This window comes from Balearica regulorum, chromosome 5, assembly GCF_011004875.1.
Source record: "Balearica regulorum gibbericeps isolate bBalReg1 chromosome 5, bBalReg1.pri, whole genome shotgun sequence".
Lineage (NCBI taxonomy): Eukaryota > Metazoa > Chordata > Aves > Gruiformes > Gruidae > Balearica > Balearica regulorum.
Window position 1 is genome coordinate 42,810,043 of NC_046188.1, and position 11,321 is coordinate 42,821,363.

Consider the following 11,321-nt stretch of genomic DNA (forward strand, 5'->3'; position numbering starts at 1 on the left):
GGGAAACTCAGTATTCATTTAGAGCAAATGACTCCATCCTTCAGAACTGTTGAAGGAAACATGAAACCCCATGGTCTGGAAAATTAGGAGATGACTAAAAGGAAGCCCTATACATATTGCTACTTAAATGGTACATATGCCACCTTGGAGATGTGGCAGGAGAGGAGGAAGAATGAAATGTGGTGTCTTCATATAGCTAGCACTATCAAGTCCCCAGAGAAAAATACAGAGATGGACCCAAAATGCAGAATATGGGACATTCATGTCTGGCTCCGCTGCTTCTACCTGGTGCCTGTAGCACAGGCAGAACTATCTGAGCACAGCCACAGCCCAGGTGGATTAAAGGCCACCACGCAGGAGGTCTGGGAGCCCAGCAGCAGCAGGAACCATTCCCAAACTAGACTGAGAACTAGCTTTACTTATGGGTGGAGAGGAGGAAGAGGCATTCTGACTATTGAGACACGTCTGCATAGTTTAGAAGAGAAGATCAGCCAGACAAGAGCAGCACACATTTCCAAGAAGGCCAGCTCTGTGGGTCAGCAGCCGATGGCCTGGGTAGGCATGCCCAAGCGCATGCTGAAGTCTGTGCTGCTGGGCTGTCACAGTACCCGACATGGCTGGATGAAGCTAGCTCACTGCCACCAAGCTCTGATCACACTTCCTAACTCAGGTGCAGACAGACTCAGGTGCAAAAAGATGCACCCAAGGGGCTTGAAGCCCTCCCGCTGCCACTTGCTGTCAAGTTGGCCCATTTCCCTCTCCCTCTTCCAGAGCTGAGACCGGAGTGGGGCTGCTGAGCACCCAGGGTGCTCACCGAGAGGGAATGGCACACTCCGGAGTCCAGCCTTCCTCCTGCCTCCTCCAGATGAATAGTCAGCCAGCAAAGGGGTAGTCTTGCTTCTGCTAAATATCAGTGCTGACTGCACTGATGCTGCCCTTCTCTGTTTCATTGGCACCTGCTAGAAATCTTTGGCCACATCTGTGATCGAAATAATTACAGCCTCCCAGCAAGAAAGGATGAAGGGGCAGCACAAGCATTTAAGTATTATAAATGGGACTCTACAGGAAGCACTGGTTGCTCTTCCACAAACTCCTTTCTATGGGTCAAGGAGCATAAAAGAGAAAAGAGTAGGAAGAGACTGAGTCCTGCTCTCCATCCTCCATCCCAGAGCATGGCTTTATTGGTAATTAAAAACTACATCTCAGCTTAATTTTCTTCCCACACTTGGCTGTACTCTATCTTACCCCCATCTCAAAGAGGCATGTCAGTCCTTTCATATCCTCAACTGGAGTTCACAGAGGTTTGCCAGCATTAATCAGAGGCAATTACCTCTGCCTCTTTAGGCAGGGATATCAGACCTGAGCCTAGGGTGACTCACAGCAAGATTGCTTCCCCCTGCAAGGTTCTTCCAGACATCTTTGCCTGGAGAGCTCAGCTGCCTTTGGTCATTCCACGCCTGGGAAACTCTCCTGGCAAGGAGTAAGCCCTACTACCCAGTCCCATGTACTCCACATCCCTGTCTTTTCACCTCACCTGGTGGAACCAGTAAGAGGGTTACAGGCTGGTGCTGGCCAGGAATTATCTAACCAATATTTTCACATTTTGATAGATTAGCTTTTTCCAATGGATTTTTGGCTGGAACAGTCCTGTTTTGGTGACCACCCGCTGCAATGCAGCCAGGGCTGCTGGACCACAGGCCTGTTCTCGGCAGTGGGTCTGGATGAACCCTGGAGCAACCCAACCACACTGACCACTCCTGACTCAGACATCTCCACCTTCCTGCTGAGAAGAAACGAGTTGCACCTTCAGCTGTTGCAGCTCTGATGCCCTAAGAGCCCTGGCTGGAAGCAGATCCCTTTTGAGATCCCTCAGCTCTTTGGGAAGGGAGATCCCTCAGAGGTGAACAGACTATGCTGCTGCTTTCATTTAGGAGAGAAAGGACTCATGGTTTCCTAGAGGGAAAGTTTTCTGTCCTACAGAAATCCCAAGGTTCAGTGTGGGTCATAACAAAAATCTAGAAATATATGCCCCAGAGAAGAAATGGAGTTTCAGCAAGCTGTAGTACTTGGAAAGAAAGTGAAATCTATTGATATTATGCACAACACAAAGCAGATGATGCTTTGTTAACATTAACGTTGTTGTTATTATTTACCAATAAATGTTGGCTCAGCCTGCCAACACAGACTCTGAGTGTTGGCTGTAGGCATCCGCCCCACTAAAGCCTGCGTCAACCTCGTAGAGATCCTGACTCTGCAAATAAACACTCAGGTGGCCCTGGCCCAGCAACCTGTGCATATCTGCAGTGCTCCAAGTAAGCATTTGCAGGAGAGCAAAAGAAATCTGGTGGTTTAAAAGGGCACAAACTTCCAGCACAACCTCTCAGACCATTTCACATTGCTCCTGCCATACTATAAAATGAGGTTGGAGAAGTATGAGTGATGGGGGACTGCTGGGATAACTCTGTGAGGATAACTCCCCTTCTATTTCTTCCTTTCCCCTCCAAGTAGCCCACCAGATAGGAGAGATTTCTTCTGTTCTGCAATGATTTGGATGCACTGTCTGTAGATCTGGCTTTGGGGTGCTGCTGTGCAAATACACGGGATTGGTGTTCTGGGGTTGAGAAAGAAAAATGAGCAGGAAGGAAAGCAACTGACTGCAAATAAACCAAGTCTCAGTAACCAGATGAAAATCACTAAGGGATAATCTAGTTTTGTGCAGAAGGGCCGGAGCCCTTGAAAACCCAGGGAGCTGGAAAAGGGCCTGCCTCTTGCAAGGGCTGGGAAGCTCCTGAGGGGGACTTACCCCACTTGTGGGGTGCTGCTTGCGGAGTCCTGCCTCATCAGTGCTGACTGAGCAGGGTACCATTGCTTTACACAAAGCATTTCCCTGTGAAATAAATACTGCTCTGGCTGTTAAGGAAGCTGCCCGGTCAGAATATGCATCGCTGATTGCAAAGCTGCACAAGAAGAAGCTGGTTCTGAAGTCGGTGAGAACAAGTCAGTGAGCACCCTGAAATGGCAGGGGCTGGCTGGGTGGCAGCTCACGTCCCACAACGTTTTCCACATCATGCTGAACGCAGACTTATTTTCAAAGGCCACAAATCTCAACTCAGTGAGCAGAAAGGGAAAATGGACATGAGGGAAAAATGCCGATGTCTTCTGCACGTTCCTTCATGACACGCACAGATGCACTCAACTGTTGTCAGTGAGTGCAAAACAAATGAGCTGTCACTTCCATCTCAGGCACTGCCAGTGACAGGGAAATCTGATAATAGGGACAGATTTCCAATGAGGAAAACAGCTCTTTTTTTTTGACTGGCACTTCCCTTTTTGCTAAAACCTCTTTTCATCACCTTAGCCAGTGTGTTCATCCCCGGCTCCTGTTCTTAAATGGACAATAGCCTCCTTACCAGTAGGAATTACCTCTGTGTTATGAAGAGGACAGGGACATGAAAAGCAGGCTTGTCTGACAGGGCAAGCCTTTCCATCACAGCAAAACACGGCGGTGCATAGCAGGCTGCAACACTGTTTTGGTGCCCATTGTTCCTTTGCATAAAAGCCTTTGAACCGGAGTTAGTAATTATGGGAGCCGCACTGTGCACAGCTCCTCAGCTGCTGATACGTTTATCAGTGGAGCATCAATCTGACTGGCTTCCAGGAGGTTTAGATGGCATGGGGTCATGCTTGCATCAGCTAATAAACTCCTCAGAGCTGGGATGATCTCTTTCTTTTGTATCTGTGAAGCAGACAGCACCAGTGGAGACCCCATCCCTGATTTAAATAGCTGCCTCAATTCAGCGAAGACAACGTATAAGGCTTTAAAGCCTGGGGACTGGAGAGGCATTGCAAAGGTGCAGGAGTGCTTCCTGCCATTTTCAGGAGGTGGAAAACAGAGAGGCTATTAAACTAACACATAGATCTTGATATGCTAAAATATATTTGGTCATGAAAACACAAAGGTTTGCTTTCCTCTCACCCTGTCTGAACTTCGGCTGAGTACTGCTGATAAACAAGTGACTTAGAAACAGTCACTGGCCACAGCAGGATCCTCTTTGACATCTGCCCTTACCTGGGAGGAGCAGGGATGCTTGCACAGCAGGGCAGTCCCTCTGATTTGTCCTAGGGTGAATCAACGAATCTCAGCCTCATTAGACACCCTAAGAATTTCTGAAGACTCTCTTATTTTGTGAGATTCATTGTTAATACTGTGGAGCTAGAAGATCCAGTGCTGTAACCAGCAGATACATGAATTATTGCAGTTTGGGACAAACTGCAGGGGGAGGTTGAGACATAGCCAGTGGCTAGCCTCTGCACTAGATTCTCAGCTTGCTCATGCTAGGGGTAGAAAAGTAACTTCTTAAGCAAAAGAACAATTTTTGACACAAAATAAATGGGCACAAACTGGACAAAAGTCAAGACAGGTTGGAAAGTAGAAGATGGTTTCTTGGTCACAGAGCCTGGAGGTTCTGGAGAGGTTTCAGCTGGAACAGTGTGAGGACAAACCCCTCCCCTTGAAGACTGAGCATGTCTTGTTTATGAAAACTACTAGATGACAAAGTTGTCTAAAATAGAAGGTAAGTGGACATGAGTCAGGAGGCCATTTCCAGCCCTGCGTTCAAAAGCAGTTTCAAAGGACTGCCATACCTTACAATTACGATCATGCTGGGGGTGGCTCCCGAGCTTTGCCCAGCTCCACAACACTCTATGAGAAATTTGTACCATACTATGTTCAACATGTATTACTCCACTCTAATTGCAGCACAGACAAGCATAGACTTGGTTAGGAACCAAACACGGTTTGCCTCATTGCTTTCAGTGGCCAGTTTCAAGAAGCACCTGTGCATCGGCTCTTCCCTCGTAACAGAGTCCTTACTCGGGAGCCTAGACTCCCGGCCATCACTTTTTTGCTGGGACAACTGGGCAGAGAGCTGACTTCCTTGCTGCCTGGGCTGGGAGAAGGACTCTGCCCCCATCAGCCATGCACAGGGCGCACAAAAATCGACCCAAGACACCAGGGATGGGAGCACAGCACCTCAGCGGACAGCCCCAAACCCATGTCATGGAGGTAGCAGTCTGGTCACCAGGAGGTGGCTAGTCAAGCTCTGAACTTTATCAAGGAGGAGTTGTTTTGTCTTCTGCTCCAAGGAGATGAAAGGCACCCTGGAGTTTGGTTCAGCTTTGCTGAAAAGCACCATTAAGCTGGGTGAGAAGACAGACAGGTCATTTTTACCTCCACACAGCTGCTGGAGATCTCCCAGGCCTAGGAGCTAGAGTGTGGGTCTCATGTAGATACACTGGGGTGAACAATTCCTTAACTTGAATTTTGCTGTAAGACACTCAACTGAATTTACCTTTCTTGGAATCAGAGGAACTGGTTTTTGCAGCCAAGGCACATTTTTAGTCATTAGGGTTCCCATGGTGCTTTCCGCAAGGTTTGCAAGTGTCCCACCCAGACTGCTACTGGAGTGCTTTGCACAGTGCCAAAAATCTCCTCAGTAGTTCAAACTGGAAAAAAATATTACCACTTCCTTTCTGACACCACTACATCTGGTGCAGAAAGTTTACAGGGTCCCAGGAACGTACAGAGAGAGACAGTGTTTCTGTGACTGGAGAAAGATGCTATATCTCCTACCTGATGCTGTGATATTTGGATTGGGCCACACGGTCTGGCAGTTCCAGACATCTTGCAATGGATATCAGAAGTCTCTGGGGGGAAAAAAAAAAAAAGAAGGGAGTCCTGAGAGTCAAGTCAAACAAAGGTAGAGTTTATGGGAAAGTGAAGGGGAGGGGGGCAAACAAGAGCAATAGGAAGTAAGACTTTGAACAAGTCCGGTCATGCCTCAGGTACCGGTTCTACCTGCCTGCTGCCTGACCACAGCCCAGTTGGCCCAGTCACTGCAGTGGGAACCGAGGTGCGGAGCAGCACCGAGCGAGCGGGGTTTGTTTTCTGGTAGTGTTGCTGCGGAGGGGAGGTGGCCAAGAGACGTTGCGATGAGCGCGTCAGTCAGGCGGCAGCCCTTGCCAAAGGCACCTGCACGGGCACCAGAAGTGACTCTGGAAAAGAAACACTTGTTCACGCGTGACGTCTCTGTGGCAGAGCTTGGGAAGCAATTGGTTGTGGGACAGTGACAGAGGAGGGTTCGGTGTGCTTTGCAGCTGATCTCGGGGTGCATCTGGTTGCTGAAAGGGGCAGCAGAGGAGGCCGTGGTGACAGGATCAGGTATATTCACAAGTTCGTCGCAGCTTAGCATCCATTCCCCTCTTTACAGAAGAGAAACGACCCCCCCAGCCAGAACATCTGCCTTTCTCCTACCCTACAGAGTATAAGGATCTGACCAAGGTCTGAGCTTGGTGAGAAGAGGCAGCACTCAACTAAAATAGCAAATACCTGGGCACATGAGCCCTTCTCCATTTTGAAACAGAAGTCACAGACTCCAAAGCCAATTACAAGCTGAGATTAACTGTTCTGGATTTCATTAGCTACGTATTGATTAGGCCATCCCAGGAGGAAAAGTCATTAGGAGCTATGGAGTAGAAAGGACATTAGTTGGACGGAGTCAGGTAGGACAGTTATGTCCCAGGGAAGGACAAATGTCCTGTGCTCCCTGCCATCCTCATTTCCCCAGTTAATTCTCAAGGTCTGGAGACGACGACTGTGCATTTCTGCTTTGCTTCTGCTGAAGAGAGCAAGCAGAGGGAGGCTCGAGTACCCAGTCTGCAGGTCATCTGAGACTTGAGAGCACCCCAGCTACAAAAACCTTCTGAAGGAACTTCACTGGAGCGCAGGGAGTGGAGCAGGGACACAGGGCTTTGTTCCCTCCAGCCTAGAAACCTGCTGAGCTCTTCAGAGCTATCAAAAAAAAAGTGCTACCACCACTTTTTTTTTTTCACCCAGAGGCAAATAGTGACCAAGTGGCCTTTTGCACCCGCTTTACGTACAATGCAATAACTGCATGGACAAAATGTCAGAGGATGCGGTTCCAGGGATGCAGACCCTGTGAGCCGGGGCCCAAGATGTCACTTCCTGGCTCTCAGAGCAGCTTTTCTCCTGACCTACCCATGGTCACACACACAACCCTGCCAGGCAGTCCTCAGCCCGCTGTCTCAGGCGACTTATGCAAAAGAAGTGGCCGCTTTTGCCCCAAACACCGGTTCTGCTTAAGCCTGCACTCCCAGGCTGTTACAGCCTGCTCCTCCTGCGGCCAAAATCCAGACTCAAGGGAGAAGTGGACGCAGTTTTACATGGAGGTTTCACCACCGCCGTTTCCCAGCTCTTTCCTCACAGCCTCCTTGGAATGGGCTGTCAGAAGAGTTTCCAGCCCACAGCTGGCTAATCACACACAATTAACATAAACCTGAACCAGTGGAGAATAAATGAAAGCTGGGAAAGCCCCCTTTTCTCAGCAGCTGGATGAGGCAATTTACAGAAAGCCTGGAGGCATGGGGAAGAAGGAGCCTTTCATGAGGTTGCAGGTCCATGTGAAAGGGGGGATGAGGGCAGTTTGGGGCAGTGCTCCTGGCCCCCTCAGCCCCAGTGCCGTGGGCCAAGGCAGGACAGCTGGTGAGCAGCCTGTCCCAGACACCAGCCCCGCTGCAAACAGTGCAGGGAAAAGCTCTCCGAACCACAGGAAGGGCTGAGAGGCGAGATGGCAATGTTACTCCCGATCTGCTGATGAAGAGATACACCGAGCAGGGATGTGACTTGCAGGACAACAAGCAGAAGCTGGATGCAGTTTTCTAGACCCTTAGTCCGGTGTGGCAGAGCTGGGGCATACGGGGCCAGGGGAGATGTCAGGGCTGATGAGTATGGTTTGACGTTTCCAGGTTAGCTTCCGTCAGAGATGCTCTCCAAGGGATGCTCCTGTAGGTTTTCTCCTGCCAGAGCTGGTGCTCAGCTGATACCCTGGGGAGCTGGTTCAAGGAGCTGCACTAGCAGAAAACAAATTCCTGAAAAACAAATAGCTTTTTGGTTTGGGGGGGCAGTGCTAATGTAATGAAAGCAGCCAGAGGGTGGGCCTACCCCTTCAGCAGGGGCTTGCTGTAGGACAGACTGAGTTGTAATGCTGAGCTGCTCCTCTGGGCTCAGTTTTCACCATCAGCTCTGCAGGCTGCTGCTCACACAGAGGTCCTGCCCTATCTTGCACCCTTGGCTGGAGGCTCCCACCAACACAGAGGAACAGCCCAGCTGAAAGCTCACCCAGCAGCAAATCGGAACGTCCCTTCCAGCCTGTCCCACCAAAAAGACTGCCGATACGATGACCAGCACCCACATGAGGGAGCCCAGCTCGCCTCCAGTGCATGGAGACGAACATGTTCGGCAGTCTGGGAGAAGCTGCAGTGGATTGTGAAACACCAGCTGTGAGGTACAGCACACGAGATCTCAGATCAGTTCCTCGCACCCAGGGCCTTGCAAAGGGAGAACAGCCCTAGTGGTGGAAAAATACTGATGAAAACAAATAACTATTTTCCTGGTACTTGGGCTTCCTTCTGGACCCCACCCATTGCCCCAGAGTTGTCCAACAGTGGAAGTTTCCCCAGTACACAATGCTTTTAGTATTCAAATAGCAGTATCTGCCTTCATTGACTATTTCCAAGCAGAGTCCTTCAGATGCTTACTCATTTTCTTGATGGCCAGGTATTTGCATGGGGTTTGCAGCCTTGTATGCTTAAGACAGTAATGTGATGGGAATGCAACAGGAAAGAAAGAAGATAAAGCCTTGCTGGCTGAGAACGTGCATATACAAAGTGATGGGAAGAATGACATTGGGCACACACATTGTGCCAGCTCTCCCCTTTATCTACAGGGTTGTGCTCTGAGCAGATCCTGTCTCTGATCGGTCCCTTAGCAGCAGGGAGATAAGCAGAAGGCGGATGGAAATTGCATGGCTGAGCAGTTGAAGGGTGGTGGAAGGATCAGTTAGTAGAAGACATGGCAGGCAAGAGGCAATTCCTGGGAAAATTTGTTTTCCATTTAAAACAGATTAGCCCAGGCTTTGGGGTAAAGGGGAAAAGCTGTCCCCCTCTCCCAAAATACTAGGATGAGAGGGAAAGGAAGATTTGTTGACAGGGTGTAATTCTACAGCATAAGCAGGGATAGTTTCTAAATATGAGAGAGAACCAGTTCAAACTGGTTTAACAGAAACTTCGTGCACCAAAAACCTCTAGCGATGACATTAGAATAAGAGTTGCATCCTGGGCAGCAGCTCCTGTCTGCTCAGCTGCGGAGCCACACGGTCCATGCAACAACCCCACAGCTCCCCATAGCATCTGCGTCTGCCATTAAACCTCCTTGAGTGTGTCACAAATGCCCCTTCATCCTCTACTCTAGATTTACAGCTGCCTCCAAGGCAGAGAAAAGGGTTGTGTGGCAAAGGCTTGGAAGGCACAGCTACCAGCTTCCAAATTTGATGACATTCTACAAAAGGACTGTTTTGGCTTGCTTTGGTTTTAATGAAGGAAGGCTCTGCTGCCTGAAGTCCTCTGATTACACACCAAAAAATTCTCTTATTTGTGTCAAAACATCGTGTGTGTTGGGAGGAGGAGGAGAAGTCAGCAAAATAGTCTGGGGAACTGATCCAAATAGATAAAAACAAGAGGGAGAAGTACCTCCATACATTTTTTTTTGAAGTCTCACTTGCAAGTTTTTGCTTCCGAACTGGTTACCCCAGGAGCTGGGGCTGGCTCTGTATAACCCATACAAAACCAAGGGGAAGCAGACCCAAGGCACAGAGGACTCACAAGACGCTTGGGAGACCTGAGGTCAATTCTCTGTTCTTCTGAATGTTGTACCAGCTCTTCCCTGCCTTGCAGGTGGATTAAGAAACCAGAGGGAGTTCAGATATGGTAACATGGATCACAACATGGCCGCAGGTGGGGAGGAAGGGAACAGGACCTCACATCTTATGGGGCTCAGAGAGGCTTAGGGCATCTCACATCTTAGCAGCGCACAAAGTCTCTGCTGGTCTGACAGTACAGTGTCTGAGGCAACACCGGGTGGGATGTAGAGATACCACTGCCCTCTCCTGAGAACACATCAAGGGGGCTGGCAAACCACCCTGGCAGCTGCTCTGGCTGAACAATAACCCCATAATGAATAAAAAAATGCAGCAGTGCAGCCCGCAGCTGATGGTGGAGGCACAGGCAGGAGGCAGGCAGCTGGGGGAGGGAAGGGCTCTCACGATGCCTACGTGAGAAGGACACTATCGTTTAATTTAAAGAAGAGTTTCTGGCTGGGGGAGTCCCGGCAGCTCAAATTCCTGGGCCAATGCTTCACTTCAACCGGTCACAAATATTTTTTTAACAATCCTGAAGCAGCCGGCATGTGGGTCAGGTGTGTCATAGCAGAGAACAAAGACACAGACACTTCGTCTGCACCGAGACTTGTGGAAAATTTCCCCTCTTCTCGCTGGAGCGCCTGGCTGGCTCCAGCAGGGCTCCTGGCCTCTGCAGCTCCTGTCAGCTGCTTGCTATCATTTTGTATATCCTCTCATGTAGGTTGGCTCTGGGCAACTTAGCAAAGATGGTAATTAAATATTGGGTCTGGCCTCCGCGAAATCTCCTAGAGCTGTTACAGGAACCGATGGTGAGTTTCAAAACTCCTGACACAGCTGGAGATGAGGACATCTCGGAGAGGCAACCATTGACTAAGGGCCACAGAATCTCTGTCACGCCTCAGGTGGCACCTTGCCCAGGAACCAATCATCTCCCCATGACACTGGTCAGCCAGGCTTGCAGAAAGGTTCTCCATGCCCTTTTACATGCTGCAGAAGAGATCGGAGCTGCTATAATTTCTATAGCTGACTGTATTTCTCCGTGACTATAAACTATTACAGTAATATGCAGTTCTGTTGAAAAATGACATTCATAATTTCTATGTACATTATGCAGAGCTTGCAGACAACCCTATTCCTCCTTCTCCCCCAGTTTTAGAGCCCTGTTTTTAACCTGAATGAACTGTTTGACCTCAAAGCCAAAATAATGTCTTCCTTAAGCAATAAATCAGGCTGGAGAACTGAAGTAACTTATCAGAAAGTATCACATCACTGTGGCTTTTGTGCAAGGGACAACATTCAGGCCTGTCACTGTGGAGTCATCCCTTCTTGTGCCGGGGCAGCTGCTGTGTTTATTTGCAGAGCCATTGTGCCATGGGGAAGCCGGAGATGCCTGATATTTAGCTGTGAGCTAATGCTTCTGCCTCCAGCCCCACAGCCACGCAAAGCCTGCGAGATCTCCTCCAGCCCGCTGGGATTAACTCAGCCAACAGCTCGGGCAAGCCCTCCTTCCTGACGGTCAGAGCAAGGTGGGTCAAATGCTTTGCTGGT